This window comes from Lissotriton helveticus, chromosome 10, assembly GCF_964261635.1.
Source record: "Lissotriton helveticus chromosome 10, aLisHel1.1, whole genome shotgun sequence".
Taxonomy (NCBI): Eukaryota; Metazoa; Chordata; class Amphibia; order Caudata; family Salamandridae; genus Lissotriton; species Lissotriton helveticus.
In genome coordinates this window covers 768289355-768303068 of record NC_136071.1, presented here as the reverse complement: position 1 = coordinate 768303068, position 13714 = coordinate 768289355, and the positions used below count along the sequence as shown (strand labels likewise).

Below are 13714 nucleotides of genomic sequence, written 5' to 3'. Positions count from 1 at the left end.
TCAGCAACATCTCACGTTCTGCATACATCAGCTGCGGAGACTGGGCTTACACGTCAACTTCAAAAAGTCTATCCTCAATCCCACGCAGAGGATACACTACTTGGGCTCACTTCTGGATTTAAAGGACGCAAAAGCGTATCCTTCGGAGGGAGAGACTATCCTCCATTCTCCTCAAGTGTCAAACTCTTCTGAAGTCTCCTCGACCCACGGCCAGGCAGATCTCATCTCTTCTAGGGTCCATGGCCTCGTGTATTTTCCTTGTTCAAAACGCCAGACTGCACATGAGACCTCTGCAGCAGTCTCTGGAGGACCAGTGGTCTCAGTTCTCAAAGCGTTGGGAGGACAAACTGTCCCTACCTTTGTCAGTACAGCTCTCCATTCGATGGTGGATGCAGCGGAGTCATCTGGTAGTGGGAATGCCTTTCCAAGAGGACATGCCCAGACAATCACTAGTGACGGATACGTCCCTTCAGGGATGGGGCGCTCATCTAGGATCGCTTCAAGCTCAAGGAGTGTGGTTAGAGAGAGAAAGACGGTGTCATATAAACATGTTGGAACTCAGGGCTGTCCACCTAGCTCTCAAGGCTTTCTTTCCCGCAATCAAGACATCCTCCCTGCTTGTTCAAACGGACAACACAACAACGATGTACTATCTGAACAAGCAGGGCGGAACAAGATCCAGACCTCTGTCGCTCGAAGCGCAAGCAATCTAGAAGTGGCTTCTGGCTCTGGGTATGAAAATATCGGCGGTCCATCTGCTGGGTGTTCTCAACACCCAAGCAGACGACCTAAGCAGACACTTCGCAGAAGCACACGACTGGGTCTTAAAAGAAGAAGTGATAAGAGATGTCTTCAAGGCCTGGGGGACACCAGAAATCGATCTCTTTGCGGATGCCGAATACGCAAAATGCGGCGTCTTCGCATCCAGATACCCACAACGAGGGTCCAAGGGGAATGCTCTATGGATGGACTGGTCAGAGACATTACTCTGCGCTTTTCCACTGATTCCACTCATTCCCCTGGTGATCAAGAAACTGTACAAGTCCAAGACAGATATGATTCTGGTGGCTCCGGATTGGCCTCGCCAATGATGGTACTGGGATCTCCTGTATCTGTCTAAAGTACCGCACAGGAGGCTTCCTTGCTGTCCGGATCTGCTGACCAGAAAGAACGGCAGGGTGTTCCATCCCAACCTGCCGTCCCTGAAGCTGGCAGTGTGGCTCCTGAGTTCGTCCAATATGGACATTTAGGCCTCTCGCAGGACTGTATGCACATTTTGAGAGAGGCGAGGAGAGCTTCTACAAGAAAGTCGTATGCTTTCAAGTGGAAGCGTTTTTTCATGTGGTGTGCTGCTGAAGGTCATGACCCTATTCGAGGTCAAGAACAGGTACTGTTACCATACTTACTTTCTTTGGCCAAAGCAGGTTTACAGTATTCTTCTATAAAGGTCCATCTGGCAGCAATAACAGCATATCGAAAGTCCCCAACTCAGGTTTCGTTCTTTCAAATGCCAGTTGTGAAGGACTTTCTGGAGGGTCTCAAGAAAGTGTATCCTCCAGTGAGGGCTCCCTCTCCTCCCTGGGAGCTTAATGTGGTTTTGTCCAAATTGATGGGTCCTCCATTCGAACCTATTCATAAGGCGTCCCTTCAACATCTGTCTTGGAAGGTGGCCTTCCTAGTAGCGATCACCTCTGCGCGCAGGGTGAACGAGATACAGGCTTTTTGTTCTACAGAACCTTATCTCGTTTTCCATGCAAATAGAGTGGTGCTTCGGACGCATCCGAGATTCCTTCCTAAAGTAGTCTCCGACTTTCATATTAACCAGACAGTTACACTGCCTACGTTTTTTGTTAATCCAAACACTCCAGCTGAGAAAGCTTTACACTCTTTGGACTTAAAAAGTGTTTTGAAATTTTATCTTGATAAAACCAAGAGTGTTCGAAAGTCTGATCAATTGTTTGTGAACTACGGCCCTCTGAATACAGGTTTGCCTGCATCTAAGAGGTCCATTTCTAGATGGATTGTGTCATGTATTATGTTATCTTATCAGTTGGCACGGAAACAGCTCCCGGGCAAGCCGAGAGCGCATTCCACTAAAGGGAAAAGCTGCTACGATAGCAATGCTTAAAATTTTTCCTATTCATGAAATCTGTAAGGCAGCTACGTGGCGTTCGGTTCATACCTTTGCACGCCATTACTGCCTTGATTCTGATACTCAGGCGGATGCTCAAGTTGGTCAAGCATCCCTGAGGAATTTGTTTGGGTAATATATATATTAGTGTTCTGTTTAGAGAGACTGGTATTCGCCCACAGGGTATGGGATGGGCTTGCTACTCTATTCAGTGCTTATGACTATTGATGAGTTCCCCTGGAAGAGAAGGATTAGTTACTTACCTGTAATCCTAGTTCTCTTCCAGGGGTATACTCATCAAAGTTATAAGCAACCCACCCTCCTCCCCGGGCGAATATCAGGTCTGTCTATTTTACATGTTACCCATGCTGTTATCACACTGTTATACGCCGTCCAAAAGAACTGACCTAACTGTCACCTGTGGTGCATGATGGGAGCCTGGAGGCTCATGGAGGTCTTAAAGGCACGGCGCCAAATTTTTCAGTTGTTACTATGCAGCCTATCTAGGCTAAATCTGCCTCTATGATCCTGCCTGTTTTTACCTTTGAAAATAAAGGTTGTGTGTTTCAAAGAAACCCAGGGCAGTGTTTCTTCTTTACATTATCATATAATGTAATGTATATGTCTTTATTTAGCAAATGTAAAAGTTTTACATGCAATAATGGCAGTTTTTGAGCCTAGTATGGTGTATTTCAGGCTGCATATGTATATGCATATGATCTATATATATATATGGGTATTTTATGTGTATTTATATGTATTTATGGCGGAAAATTTCTTCGAAGAAGAAATAAGAGGCCAAGGGAAGATATATGTATTTATATATATATATATATATATGCAGATATATGCATATTATTGGCTATTGCTCCTGGGTCCTGCACGTGGGCGGGACTATTCAGTGCTCATGACTTTGATGAGTATACCCCTGGAAGAGAACTAGGATTACAGGTAAGTAACTTATCCTTCCATGTTATCACTTGTCCTTTGGATCCCCATTCTTCTTTACTCAAAGGGGGTCCGGCCTCCCTTGGCGTTGCTCTAAGTGCGCCCAGACCCGTAGTTAACAGTCTAAGTTGCTTTTCTCTTTTCTTTATCTTTCTCTTTTATCTCTATCTTTAATACTTCTTTTCTTCTATTTCTACTTACTTTGTCTATTCTAGATTTTCACTCTGCTTTTCTAATCTATTTTTCTTTTTTTTCCCTTTCTTTTCTTTTTCCTCCTTTTCTTTTTATCTTCTCCAATCAGCTTTTCCACCTTCTATACACCTTTTGTCTTCTGTTTCCCAGAGTAACATTTCTCTTCTTTTCTCTCTATTTATTTGTTTCCTCTTTTCCTCCTTCCTTATTTATTAAATCCTATTATCATGTCTTCTACTCATCCGTTATCTGTGATTTCCTGGAATGTTCATGGCCTCACCCATTATATAAAACGCAAGAAAGTTCTTTCCTATTTACACTCTAAACATGTGGACGTTGCTTTATTGCAGGAGACTCATTTGGTTGATATTGAATCCAGTAAACTCAGCAGAGACTGGGTTGGTAAAGTCATTCATAGTAGTGTTTCTAAGCCTGATCCCACCAACCCTAACCCTATTCGTAAATGTGGGGTGGCCATCCTTTTTCGGAAATCTCTTCCTTTCACAATCTCAAAGTCATGGTCTGATCCGGAAGGTCGGTATGTATTCGTTAAGCTGGATCTTGGAAATTCCTTCATTTGTCTTGGTTCTGTATATGCTCCGCTAGGTCCCAAAAAACAATTTTTCCTTCGACTCAATGATCTTCTTACAGAAATAAATGCTTCTCAATTTCTCATTGGAGGTGATTGGAATTTGGCACTGGACAGAACAGGTTGCATTGCTACCGTCAATGCCTCGGATAGAGCCATCTTACGTGACATTCTTACTGACACTGGTCTTGTGGACCATTGGAGACTCAGTCACCCACAGGATAAAGAATACACGTTCTTTTCTTCTACTCACGGTACATTTTCACGTCTTGACTACTTTCTCCTTTCGCAACACTCAGTCCGGTTGGTTACAGACTCCAAAATTTTAGAAGCAGCCATATCTGATCACTCTCGTTTTCTTATCTCTTGATTTGGGTCTTTCGAGTCCAGGGCACAAGTCGTGGCGTTTAAATATAAACAAATATAAAACACCAACAGGTAAGCTTCTTTTACAGTCACGCTTACGTGATTACCTTATAAATAATGAGGATTTAATTTCCTCTAAAAGGATGGTCTGGGCAGCTGCTAAGGCAACCATCAGAGGTCAACTTATGCGGGACGCTGCTCTTTATAACAAGAAAAACGCTGCCAAACAAGTCGATCTGGAAAAAGACATTCACCGGCTCTCTCAATTATATATTTCAAAACCGACTCTCCAAAACCGTAAGTTATTGGAACAGGCGCGCATGTCACTTAATAATCTTTTTACTTCTAAGGCTGAAGATGCCTTACAAAAGATGAAAGGCCGTCACTACGAACAAGGGGAAAAGGCTGGTCGGCTATTGGCTGCGCAGCTGCGTCAGAGATAGGCCGCTATGGCGATTCCAGCTATTAAATCAAATGGTGGTGATATGCTTACTCGACCACAAGAAATCGTTGACTAATTTGCCTCATTTTACAGATCTCTCTACTCTCCAAGCACTCACGTAGATACACTAGCGATGTTTAAATTTTTAGATGCGGTACATCTTCCACGATTCTCAGATGATGGCAGAGCCCTACTTGAGGGTGCTATTACGAAAGAAGAAATCTCCTCAGCTATAACTGCCTTACCGTACCAAAAAGCTCCGGGTGATGATGGTCTTCCTCCTGAATTTTTTAAGTGGACTGGTCAGAGTATGATTGATACTCTATATGCTGCCTTTGAGGAAGCTGTAGAGGAATCTTCTCTTGGTTCTATTTCCAACAAGGCCATCATAGCGGTTTTGCCAAAACCTGGTAAAGATCCTTTGTTGTGCGGTAGTTACCGTCCTATATCTCTCTTAAATTCTGATGTTAAGATTCTTGCTAGCATTCTCGCGTCACGTCTCCGTAAGGTTTTACCTTCTTTAATCCATAACTCACAAGCAGGTTTTGTTCCCGGTCGTTCCTCTCGGAATCATTTACGTACTCTCTCTCTCATGCTTTATGGTCAGCTAAACATCTTGCTGACGATGCCCTACTTCTTTCTTTGGATGCTGAAAAAGCATTTGACCGCATTGAATGGGAGTACCTTTTTACTATAATGCAAAGATTTGGATTAGGCTATCAATTTATAGCTAAAGTACGACTGCTTTATGACAGCCCATCAGCTCAAGTTAACTGCGGTGGTTTTCTTTCTACTCCATTTCCGATTCGGCGAGGTACTCATCAGGGTTGTCCACTTTCCCCTCTTCCTTTCTTTTTGGCAATGGAACCTCTGGCTGCTGCAATACGTCAATTGGCCGCAGTGGTAGGCGTTCCTCTTCCAATTGGTCACTCTAAAATTTCTTTATATGCGGATGATATTCTTCTCACACTTACTGATCTTCCCCGCTCTCTTCCTGCTCTCCTCCGTGTCATCGATGATTTTTCTTCCTTCTCTGGCTATAAGATAAACTGGGATAAGAGTGAAGCATTACCCATGTCCATTGGTACTACAAAGGATTCAATCTCTGGTTTTCCATTTCATTGGCAACCATCTCGGCTTAAATATTTAGGGATATTGATTAATAGAGGATTGGATAATATTGTCATGGACAATTTAACTCCTTTAATCGTGCAAATGCAAAGAGACTTTGATAAATGGAAAGCCCTAGGTTTATCCCTTTGGGGACGGGTTCAGGCGGTTAAGATGGTTACCTTACCGCGCTTTCTTTATGTTCTGGGTATGCTCCCTCTGACCATTCCCTTAACTACTCTTCGGTCCATTGATTCGAAAATTAAACTTTTTATCTGGGGTACGGCTAAACCACGTCTCACTTTGGCCAAATTGAAATCCCACCAATTGCAGGGAGGTTTGGGTCTCCCCTCTATTGAGCATTACTCCCTTGCTCTTCATCTTTCACAACTTTCCTTATTTTTGCTTACGTCCCACTTAAACGCCACTTATTGGCCCCTGGTCCTGATTTGTCTCTTTTATATGGTAAGGGTTCCAGTTCTTCCGATCCTAAAAATCCTATATTATCTGCAATGTATAAATCTTGGCAAAGAAGTCATCGTATACTTAAATCTAACTTGTGGCTTCATATTAAAGCTCCTTTGTGGTTCAACTCTGCTATTCGGGTTCGTGGTCGTACTTTGTCCTGGCCTCTGTGGCAACAAGCTGGTATTCATTTTCTAGAGCAACTGTTTCATGGTGACGATTTTAAATCTTTTTCCCAATTTAGTGAGGAATTCCACTTACCACCCACACAATCCTGTAAATATTCTCAACTTCAGCAAGCTCTCACAAAACATCTAGGTTCCCCACCTGAGTTGTTATCCGCCTCTCCTATTTTGTCCTATCTGAATTTGTGGGGAACTCTTAAAGGTGTAACCTCTGGCCTTTATAAGACTTTCCTGCATCCTCTATTTTCGCAACCTCTCTCAAAAGTTCTTCAACTGAAATGGCAATCACGCTTATCAGTTACATATTCAAATACTCAATGGGATCAAATTTTAGAAGGATTGCATAAGGGTGTCTGAGAAGCTCGCCTTAAATTCTGTATTTTTAAAATCCTCCATGAATGGCACTGGTCTCCAGTTAAATTGCATCATGCTAAGTTACTCTCACATTCTCTGTGCTGGAGATGCTCTGCTTCCGGTTGTGATATTACACACATTATTTGTGAATGCCCCCGTACTAGATCATTTTGGCTTTTTATAAGGAAGACTTTGGCTAGTACCATGTCACTGCCTTTGCCCTTTACTTCTGCAAATATTATTTTGCACGATTTTCGTGGCCTTCCGAGGTTTTCTAAACCACAGGTTCGTCTTCTCCATACTGCTTTGGCTACGGCCAAAATTTGTATATTAGGTCATTGGAAGTCTTCCTTGTCTCCTTCTCAGGAAGAGTGGTTGGTGGCAATGGTACAAACAGCTTCTCACGAACGTATAATCTATAATCTGCAGTATCAGGCTTCCATTTTTCTCCAAACCTGGTCCCCATTCCTGGAAACCACAGTGGATAATGACTGTCTCCACTCCTTCCTCTCCTAGGACTGCTATCCCTTCTTAATTCTATCCTCTTCAGGGTCCCCCTTTTCCTGTTCCTTTGTTTTTTCTTCACCTCTTACTATCTCTCTTGATTCCATCTTCCTTCTTAGTTGGTTTTGTTACTCTGGGGTTCTTCTTTCTTTTCTTTCCTTTTCTTTTTCTGTTCTCTCTCTCTTTCCTTTCTTTCCTTTTTCTTTTCTTTTCTCTATCTTCTTCTCTTCTATTACATTCCTACTCGTATCTTCCTTGTTTCATTACCTTATGACTTATGGAATCTTTGCTATTTTTTGCTCCCTCACCTTTGTTAAATCTTATGTAAAATGTTCTCATCTGTACTATGTTTCATTGATGAATATCTTCTGATGTTTTCTCCCTGCATCTGTATATGCATTTGTATTTTCATTAAAAAATGTATTATTAAAGAATTTCAACACAAATAAATAAATAAAATATATATATATTTTATGCAGCACCCAAACAGTAATAAAGTGACATCACAGCACACAAAAATATCCTAAACTAATTTAGAACAATATAGTACGTTTTAATAAATAAAATTATACCAGAATGATCAATATATCCAATCAGTAGATTCTGACATACACAGTTGTAAAGGTTTAGGTGGATAAAACGCCTAAAAGCACAAAGTGCCACTCTCTGTCATCTGTTCATCCTAGACCGGGTGGAATTGGCAAGATCAGGCTGACCTTAATGGAATATGGGCCGGATACAAGACCAGGATAGTGTCTCTGAAAAAGTTACTTTCTCGAAGTCCGGCATGAAGAGTTTTGTTTGCAATGGAGGAGCAGGAAGAGAATAGCAGAGGTTCATCACTGTTGGGCGAAGAGCAGGCATTGCGGGCGGTCATCCCTGTAGCATCCAGATTCGGGCGGGCCCCCAGTAGTTGATGTAGCCTAAAGTGCAGATTTTGGGGTGCTGGTTGTCGCTGGTGCTCGCTGTAGCATTAAGATTTGAATTCCCTGTAGCTTCTCATTGGTGGTCGTCGTGGACGGCAAAGTCTCAGCACGAGCAGGCGCCTTCTTGCATCAAAAGTTAACATGTAGTTGTAGCAGATGCAAATAAGGAGGGATGTTTTCATTTCTCAAAACAATGACACATTGCATGTTTGCTGCAGTGCATGGTACACATGCGTGAGAACCTTCTTAGTTTTTCTGTGCATAGAAATTGTTACTTGAAGTGTATGCCTCAAGTGCAAATTCTATGGTAGACAGAGCATACTCTACCTCACACCATGGCATAAGGCTGTGCATCGTGCAAGTCAGCTTGATTTTACTCTTGCACAGGGGATTACAACAGCAAAAGGCCAGTCTTTATAGACATGTTGCTGAGTTTTCCCCCTTGCGCAACTTGACATTGAAAATGTTATTGAATTGCATCAAAAATTAGTAAATCTGTGCCTTTGTTAAAGTGTAAAATAGGATGTGAAGATTAGATAACTTTTTGTTTTTTTCCCCGTATGTTATAAACCTTGGTTGCAAAGAATGGCAGGTTGGGCGTGGAAAACAATATGCAAGAGATCATTCCACTTCCACCTCCTTCTACGATATATACTAGACTATTTAGTATGTGATACATCACCATTTGAAATTCCAAGTATCTGTTGCAGCACTGAAAGACTGTTGGCAGGAAGGAGGGGTCAGATGTTATGGTGCTTGATTGTACTTAAAAAGACAGTCATTTACATGGTCTAGACAAGTGAACATCTTCTCTTAATCCTCTTTCACCCAAGTTGTGGGACGATCTAAAGGTGCAGTACATCAAAATCTGCGGAATGTCAGCTATTCAAAAGTTTGCAGCCAATCACCTTTTGCTGCCGGTGGTGACCACCCATCACAAAGGTCATCGCGCTAGAGGGGAGGTGAGATCCCAGGTCTCCTTCCATGATCAGGCCATGAGATGTGGTCTTCTGACAGCCTGCCATAAGCGGGTGGCATGGGTGGGAGGGTTGTCACAAAGGGAAGAGAGTAACCCCTTTAGATGAGCTGCAAAACTCAAGCGTCAGATTATATTGACTTCCAGTGGTGCAGATGATGGCATATCCTGCCCCTGACTGTTTTCCTAGGATGGTCCGAGGGCAAAGTGGTTTGGTGGCTACAGCTGCTGGTGGGGTGGATTTGGGAGTGGACTGGCCAGACTTCTGGTTACCTGTACCATGTGGTCAGTGGGACACCGCATTCTGAGCCCCAAATAGATTGGGTAACCTGCTGGCAGGGGTGGCTGGGAGGGTAGAGACGTGGTTGAAAGCCCTCTCCTTGCTCCTTCAGAAAGTGCTGCTCTCTTAGCCAATGGAGCCATAGAGAAGGTGCTGTCATTTAGAAGGAGATTGTGGTTGTTATTCCTGTTACTTTCTGGTGCCCAAGAAGAACAGAGGCCTTTGTTCTATCCTAGACATGCACCTTCTAAACCTCTTCCTGTGAAAAGAGAAATTCAAAATCCTCAAGCTTGCTCAAGTCCTGTCTGCCCTGGACCCAAGAGACTGGATAGTAACTTTGGGCTTACAGGGCACTTATTTCCACATTCCTGTCCTGCCAGCCCACAGACAGGCAGACAGCCTCACGGTGGGCCAGGAGCATTTTCAATTTGCCATGCTCCCCTTCAGCCTTACCAGGGCACATCTGGTGTTCACAAAAGTGTTGGTGGGGGTTGCAGCTCAGCTGCAGAGGTCAGGGAGTCCAGTCTTCCCCTACCTCAACGATTGGCTGTTGAAGGCGGACTCGCCCCAGGCAGTCGTCTCCAACCTCCAGACCACAGTGAACCTCCTGCACTCTGTGGGGTTACCTATCAACGTGCCAAAGTCACACCTGGCTCCCTCTCAGATTCTCCTCTTCAGCTGAGCAGTTCTGGACACTGCAGTTTCAGGCCAATCATCTTAAGCAGTGAGTCCAGGATATTCAGGCTATGATACTGATGTTTCAGCCTCTAACCTGGATTTTGGTGAGACTGACTGAGGCTGTTGGGCCTCATTGTCTCCTGCATTCTGCTTGTTACTCATGCCTGTTGGCATATATGTGTTCTGCAGTGGTACACAAAGGCCCAGCTGGCGCAGCATGCAGGAAATCTCACCAACATGGTCCAAATCTCTAAGGGAACTGCAAAAAATCTGCAGTTGTGGCTGATGAACCGCAATTGGGTCAGTGGCAAACCCCTCTCCCTTCCCTAACCAGATCTAACTGTAAAGACAGATGTGTCACTTCTGGGATGGAGCAGCCATCTGGGAGAGATGGAGATCACAGTACTCAGGTAGAGTCTGGGCTCCATATCGACCTGTTGGAGCTTTGGGCGATTCGTTTAGCACTGAAAGCCTTTCTTCCTTCGATCATGGGAAGGCTGGTGCAGGTGTTCCCGGCCAGTATCGCCGCCATGTGGTACTGCAACACACAGGGCAGGATGGGGTCATTGACTCTTTGTCAAAAGGCACTACGCCTCTGGACTTGGATGGAACACCAGGGCATACTTCTAGTGGTTCAACAAATAACGGGCTCTCTGAACGCCAGAGTTGACTAACTCAGTCTTCAATGCCTACGGGATCATGAATGGCAACTCCATCCAGAAGTGGTGCAAGCTCTCTTTCAAGAGTGGGGAGAGCCTTGGTTAAATCTGTTCTCCACCACGAAGAACACGCAATGTCAGCAGTTTTGCGCGCTGAAGTTTCCAAAGCAGATCTCGTTAATAGATGCTTTTCATCTCAGGTGCAGCCTCAACCGCCTGTACGCCTTTCTGCCAGTGTCACTCCTGACCAAAGTTCTCAAGAAAATCAGGCACGACCGGGCCCAAGTCATTCTTGTGGCTCCAGATTGGGCATGAGATTCTGGTATCCCAAGCTGTTGAGCATGAGCATCGTCCTCTGTTCAGGCTGCGTCTTTGTGGGGATCTTCTGTTGCATTAACTGGGCAGGGTTTTGCACCTGAACCTGAAAGCCATTCACCTTCGGAGTGAGCGGCGCTAGTTGACAGCTTTCAACCTTCTGTGCAAAGTCTGCAATGCTATTTTGGCAGCCAGGAGTCCCTACACTGAGACGGTATACGCTTGCCTTTGGAGCAAGTCTGTGGCAAGGTGTACAGACCAACATGTTGATCCTCTGTGTGCACCCCTTTTCCTAGTCCTACTGTTTGGCGCAGCCGGGCTCTGATTTGGGCACGTTGAAAGGTTATATTTCTGGCATCTCAGCATTTCTGTGGTTGCCAGACCAGCCGTCCCTTTTTAAGTGCTCTATTGTACATGGGTTCTTGAAAGGCCTCCAACATGTTTCCACCATCACCTTTTATGATGCCCCAGTGAGACTTGAATTTTGTTCTTACGTTTCTGATAAGTGCTCCCTTTGAACCACTCCACAACTATCCACTCAGACTCCTAATCATCAAAACGGCCTTTCTAGTGGCACTAACATCGCCAGAGTGTCAGTGAGTGAGTTACATGCATCATCTGCAAATCATCTGTACTTACTATCTATCCAGACAGGCTGTTCTTCGGACTCCAGCATCTCAAACACTCTGCCCACTTTCTACGCTCGCCTAATCCCTCTAAAGAAAAGGAGAGACTCCACCAGCTGGACCCAAATAGAGCATGGTCATTCTACTTTGACCTCACAAAAGAGTTCCGGGTGGACGATCAACTCTTCATGAGGTATGTCAGTGCCCAGAAAGGGAAAATGACACATTGCATATTTGCTGCAAAAATAGACCAGCTCCCAAACGATATTACACAGCATCAGAATTTGCAACGCATTGGCCAAAAAGCAACCCCCTGAGAGCTTGTGTGCTCTCTCTACAAGAGCCAAGACTGCGACCACTGCAATAGCGTGTGAAGTTCCTGTCCCGGATATCTGACAGCCAGCAACAGGGGCTACTGTGCATACTTTTACGAAGCACTAGTGCCTGGACAGTGTGGTCTGGCAGGACCGTCACTTTGCCAATTTGGTCCTACAGGACTTTTTAGTCTCATCTGTACGCAGCCCTACCACTGGAGGTGGGGCTATTGCTTGGGTATCTACGCTAAGGTAAGGAATCTGCAGCTAGAAGTCTATCAGATGACAAAGTCACTTGCTTTCAGTAACAACTTATCTAGTATAGACTGTCCAACTGTAGATTCCTTTCAGCCCCTCTCTTCTTCCCCACTATGTGAACAGATTATAATGGCAGGGCTTCACCCCTTCTAAGGGCTTTATCTTTGCACACCAGTGATCAGTGTTCCTCGTGGCTCCACACTTCTGGTGTGGAAAGTCGCGAAAATAAACTATCTGACACCTGGGGAATATTCTAAGGTAAGAAATCCGCTGCTAGATAGTCTCTACCAGACAAGGCGTTACCGAAGTTGAGTAACTTGTTCTTTACGACTTACCTGAACTATACAGCTCAGATTGCGATAATGTTACATGAAAAAGTGTAATTGATTAAAAAGCCTATTGAACTACATCTTATACAAATGAATATCTTGATTAGTGAACACTGAGAAATTACATCCCTTTTCACCCATTGTCGATGTTAAACAGGTATGGTACCAGATTAACAAAACAAGTTTGTAAAACACACTTGCAGGGCACACTTTTGCTCAGGTGTGGATGTAACACTTTAGGTAATTCACAAAAGTTTCCATGTGTATATATTGAAGTCTAAAAACATTGCATGGAAGAGGGCTCCTTTATAGCACCAAGCATGATGTACTATTATCCATTGGTTAGCTGTCACTCACTCTGGCTCCTACCCATGATAGTTTAGGAATTACATAACATGTGTTTGTAAAGTGCACATCCACCTCCTCCTTAGAGCTAAAGTAGATTTGTTTTTCTTACCGAACCCAGTAGTACTCCTTTTTACCCTGCCCAAGAATGAAAGGTTGAGGAGACCGATGAGGATCTGCGCCAATGAACGGTGTGTTAAGCAAGGTCATATCCCTGCAGTATATGTTACTATACTGTCTATAGGTACAAAGCAAAGAGGATTACTTGCATTTCATTGTAGTCAATAATTTAAATGTTTTTGGGAAAAAATACCACTGCAATACCTGGGTAAATGTTTTTGCATAAATGAGGAAATACAATTATCATTATTCATTCTACGCCAAAGCAATAAGGTTGTGTTTTCTGTTTCTCTATTATTTTTTATTCCAGAATTGTATTTCTGAAGATACCAAACCTGAGATTGATATGGCCCCAGACCATATAATGCAAATTCATTGCATGGACTGCTCATTTATTAACTCCATCAAAAAAGTACCAGCAAAAGAGTGATTTTCCCAGGTGGTTCTAAATATCTCACAGTAAAATCAACAGCTTCTTTATCCTTGCGTACGTATCTATTTATTGCACACTATAGTTAAGCTTCAATATCATCTCATAAAGACAAAAAGAGGTTCTGAGGCTCTAGTGCTATAGTAAGATGCAAAACAAAGTCATCAATTTT

At 43.7% G+C, this 13714-nt stretch overlaps 1 protein-coding gene across 20 annotated transcripts in view; it reads left to right on the top strand.

Moving 5' to 3' along the window:
- LOC144784508 (uncharacterized) overlaps positions 1-13714 on the top strand; it is a 416096-nt gene that overhangs the window by 254342 nt on the left and 148040 nt on the right. For all 20 annotated transcript variants that reach the window (XR_013601663.1, XR_013601658.1, XR_013601662.1 and 17 more), the window contains one exon: positions 13423-13599. The gene's annotated coding sequence lies outside the window, so the exon portion shown is untranslated. The remainder of the gene's footprint in view (positions 1-13422; positions 13600-13714) is intronic.